General features: G+C 34.9%; 1 long non-coding RNA gene across 1 annotated transcript; it reads left to right on the top strand.

The window, feature by feature from the left end:
* Positions 1–511: 511 nt before the first annotated feature.
* On the top strand, positions 512–5,093 carry LOC120350781. The gene is made up of 3 exons (XR_005571032.1): positions 512–705; positions 2,715–2,837; positions 4,940–5,093. It is a non-coding gene; the product is annotated as an uncharacterized LOC120350781 (long non-coding RNA).
* Positions 5,094–5,156: the final 63 nt, after the last annotated feature.

The raw sequence follows: 5,156 nt of genomic DNA, 5'->3' as shown, positions 1-5,156 counted from the left end.
TACTTCAAATCTTATTTGTAACACCTGGTCCTATCGGTTTCTTTTTTCCATCCTACCCTTATTATTCTTTCCCCATCCCATTCTTTCATATCTACCGTCTATTTCCTAGTACATGGATATCCATAGTTGGAAAAACCCTTCAATTTGCCATCTTTTTTTTTTGCACCACTCTCTTTTTATTACGTATGTTTTAATGTGTATTGTTTTTGTTGTTGTTGTTTGCATGTAATCTTTTTGTTAATCTCTGTATTGGACTTGTATGTGTGTGTAAAAATAAATATATTGGACTTGTATGTGTATGTAGAAAAAAATAAATTGAATTGAATCTTGTAGATTTTGGAAGAGTTTTATATCACTCATTGATATTTTTTTTCACTGCAGTAATGTGAAATGAAGAATACAGAGAACGCGTTGTTCAATGTAATTCGTCAAGGCCTTGTTGAGACTACTCATAGAATATTTGAAATTAATTATCTAGTCAATTTATTAGTCACTGATCTTCAAATAAACAACAGAAGACGCCATCACACTGATGTTTCAAGAATTTTCAGTCTCTCTCAGTTGTACCACCAAGGAAACATAATCTTCTTCTACTTAGAGAGTAACTTACTTATTCCGTGGTTCTACATTGTTTAAAATGTTGCTAAACTTTTTAGCCAAATTACTAGTATTTTCTGTGTTCGTCCTGATATTGAATTCTGAGCAGTAGTATCATCAATCCTGATATTATGCTAATCTCTCTTCCGAACATAAGTTCAGTCAATATAGACATGAAAAAATCTGGAGTGTTACACTCACATGCCTTTCCTTGCTCATTGTACTGTAAGCCGCATTCTCAAACGAGAATAATTCAGGGGAATAACTTAATGACTATTGGCGGCTACACATTTAAAACTAACATGTTCAAACTATTGTATATATTGTTTTAAGAGTACATTTTCCTTTGTGTAAATTGTGAGATTTGATGATTTTTAAAAAGTCGTCAAAACAGCCGTTCTACAGGTAAAATATCTCGAATACGTGTTCTTTTGAATAAACTGCTCTAGCTACCTACCGGTACCTCATGCACGAGAAGGAGGTTACAAAGTCCATTTCTCAAGGATGGGGTGGACCCCCTGTTAGTTTCCCAGGACGGAGACTCATGCCAGTTGATAGATCTGATACAGGGTATGAATTTTTAAAAAAATCTGTCAACTCATTGTCGAGAAAATCAATGTAATGTCCCGGCTGCCTGAAAAGCAGTCGTTAGGTCATGTCAGAGGCCCTGAAATTGATCAGTTGCGACCTGAAAACTCTGACACCAGACCTGATCCAGCCAGGTCACTCGATATTATTATTATTATAAAAAATGAGTAATATATCAGGGAAAATCAACTTTTCTGAATTTCAGTTTTTAATCAACAATATCTCCCAATTATCACCATTCAAATGTAGATATAATTTAAACCCACTGGGCGTAATTTTGTCTCTACAATCTGAGAACAGGTAGAGCACTCCATCTCATATACGGTACTCTTTGTTTATAAAAGTTATCTACTCATCTACATATTTATTTCTTGTTCTGAATATGTGAACTGTTATTTGTTTCCATTATAATGTAGTGTTAGTATGCAATTGGTCTTGCAAGACCTGGCAATACATTGTCATTTGTGATAAAGAATCAATATACCCGTTACCAAATACCCAGGTACACTTAATAACAATTTTTAGCCTCAAATTGAGATTTCGCACAATGATAAAAGATGATCTATGAGGATAACCCGTTAGTTGCACTTAATTTCAGTATTTCCTAGTGTAGAGCTGCACATAAGAACACCTCATGGATCAAAATTTCAAACACTCATAACTTTTGACACAATGGTCAGAGCTCATTCTTATAGGCTCGTCAATGCGGTTCAAAATCATGTACCATGAGTTAAATTTAGTCTGAAAATAAGAAATTTACTGTTGAGTGTACTTGAGCCATGATATATATAAAAAATAGACACAAAAATAGCAAAAAAAATACATACACAAACAATAGATACCTACATACACAAAAAATAGCCAATTTCTAATGTCCAATGGACGTTCACGTTATAATGGCAGTGGAGAACATATTATGGATAGAAATGGATATGGAACAATGGATAGGAGAACATTGTGGTCTTGCCACTGCCTTCTATAGATTATAGCTGATACCAGTATATCTGATGTAATATATTAACAACTGTTCAATCATGTTCAAAGTAATAATCAATTATATTCATTCATCAAGAAGATATATTTTCCAATTAATAAATAATACATTCACATAATTATTGAATATTTTGTTGATTAATTATATTTCTACATTGTTAAAAAACGATCTGGCAACGTTGCCGAGAAAAGGATAGCGCCGCTATCTGCTATATCAAATGCTAGACAAGGACAGCAACATCATTTCCAATCAAATACCGTACTGTTACACCAGAACTCTTATAACGGTGACTTGGCTAATTCCTCTTCTATGTTGATTAATTAGCGGTATATTCCTACATTGTTAAAAACCGATCTGGCAACGTTGCCGAGCTAGAAAAGGATAGCGCTATATGCTATATCAAATGCTAGACAAGGATAGCAACACCATTTTTTAATCAAATACTGTTATACCAATACTCTTATAACGGTGACTTGGCTTATTCCTCTTATTCAACTACGGTAGGTGTTATTCAAAATATCATTCCTTTTTGCAGAAATAGGAATGGAGTATATTGTGAGAAAGAAACAAAGATTATTTCAGAATATGGAAACGTTGTTATGTTAAAAATTAATTCATCTCCATCAGATTTATTCGAAACACCAATCAGCAAAGCAATGTGAGTATAGGCTACACACATTCTCAATTTTTACAAAAATATCAAATTATTATCGTATTTTTGAAAAAGTAGAAGCATATAGCTCTAGCACGTACCGTAGTAGGCCTACACTTCATATTCATTGTAGGTAGCAGACATTTTTTTTAATTCAAATGATTACGGTACAGTATAAATCAAATTCTTAGCTAATAATACTTTTTTAATACGCTATTGTTATAAAGACTGTATAATCAGTGATTATACAGTATTATAATATCATCCTGTATTTTTTATTGATTTTTAAGTTTATATAATTACTAGCCGTCAGGCTCGCTTCGCTCGCCATATCCGTCTAGCCAGGGGGCTCCGCCCCCTGGACCCCCAACTGGATCGTCCAAGAATGAGATCTGCAGGCTCGCTTCGCTCGCCTGCATTTTTCATTTGGGGATTTTTATCATATGTTAGGACAATCCAGTCGGGGGCCCAAACCAAACGGCTGGCTAAACGGATATGGCGAGCAAAGCGAGCCTGACTGCTAGTAATATAATATTCCCAGGATTGAAGTAGCAGTGCCCAATCAATTTTTCCGCGATAAATGCATTTAAATCTTCAACTTGGTGCCAACCTAACAAAGCCAACTCAACTTAATGCTAACCTGACAAAATTATTAATTTAGTTGCCAGTTAACAACTGTTTCGAAGAGGTACTCTATCTAGATTATAGTGTTCTATAGTAACATATGATATGGAAATTTCAATTATTATTAAGAGATTGGGAGAAGAAGAATATACATGCTAAAAGACGAACTTTAAACCCTTAAAAACAACCCTTAGAGTTGAAATATTGCCAAGAGATTTCTTAGTGCGCCTCTAAAGGGCCAACTGAACATACCTACCAAATTTGAACGTTTTGGTCCGGTAGATTTTTAATTATGCGAGTGAGTGAGTGAGTGAGTGAGTGAGTGAGTGAGTCAGTCAGTGAGTGAGTGCCATTTCGCTTTTATATATATATAGATGTTTTTTATAAAGATTTTATTATTTGACATAGATTTATTTTCATTTCATTTTTAGATTATTCCGTTTTTAGTATAAACTTAATACAGAGTCTTTCTAAATGATGGACCAATTTTCAAAAAAAAAATTATTTAAAATGTAAAATGGACAACATTTATACCAATGGAAAGAGAAAGTTTCAACGTTTTTTTTAATACCTTACAAGTGTTCAATATGGTCTCCGGCTGCTGCGCGATCTGCGGAACCGTATCACTGCTGCCGTGCACTCAATAACACCATCAGATACGCTTTCTTGCGTGTGGGACGAGTTTGGCTACCGCGTAGATATTTGCCGTGCAGCAGCGGTACAGTAGGCCACATTGAACACTTGTAAAGTATTAAAAAAACGGTGAAACTTTCTCTTTCCATTGGTATAAAGGTTTTCCATTTTGCATTTTGACGTGACAACGTCTTATAAATTGGTTTGCCGGGTGACACTTCAAGAAACTGCGTTACATTCCCACATTATGCGCTCACAATGAGAGCGAGTGAGAGCGTTCGTTTCGGTTCACGGTCGTCTGGAAAGAGCACGAATAGTAGCAGTGGCAAGCAACCAGCAGCGACCCGAAGCATTCACCTGGAGAGAGAGAGTGAAACGGAGCTGTCAACCTGCGCAGGCGCCGCAAGCAATCTCCTGCGACTGCGCCACTACTTGCACCACGAATATGAAATTCAGTGCGAGATTCTTTGTATAAATAGATGTTTTAAATATAATTCTTTGTATAAATAAATGTTTTAAATTGTTACTATTACTTCATCCTTCTTCCTACTATACGAATGAATATTAACATTAAAATTATTTTACCACTCTAAGTCGTTGTCACGTAAAACTTTCGCCCGTAAACCGACTTTACAGGCAACCAGACTTTTTTTTTACTTTAATAAATCCCAATTTTTGAAAATGGGTCCATCATTTAGAAAGACTCTGTATTTTGATAGGCCTACCTTCTTTTAATGAAGAATGTCAATGAAAATGTTTAATTTTTTTACACCATAGTTGAAACATGTTTGAAATTTGTGTTATAGGAAAATGAACTGATTCATAGATAACTGTATCCTTTATTATTACAGATGTATTAAAATGGAGACAGGATATCCTGAAGATTTCATGCCTACCAATCTTACAATCGATATAATATCATGTACTGCTGAAGACAGCAGAATGTCAGTCAAGGACGATTGGATGAGACCTACTTTTGAATTCTACATTTGCAATAGCCTAGAGGTAGGCCTAGCAAACAATATTAATTTTTCCTGTATCAGATGCTCACTAGAGTCTACTATTAGT

This window comes from Nilaparvata lugens, chromosome 4 (assembly GCF_014356525.2).
Source record: "Nilaparvata lugens isolate BPH chromosome 4, ASM1435652v1, whole genome shotgun sequence".
NCBI classification, from domain to species: Eukaryota; Metazoa; Arthropoda; class Insecta; order Hemiptera; family Delphacidae; genus Nilaparvata; species Nilaparvata lugens.
This window is presented reverse-complemented; position numbering and strand designations above follow the sequence as displayed.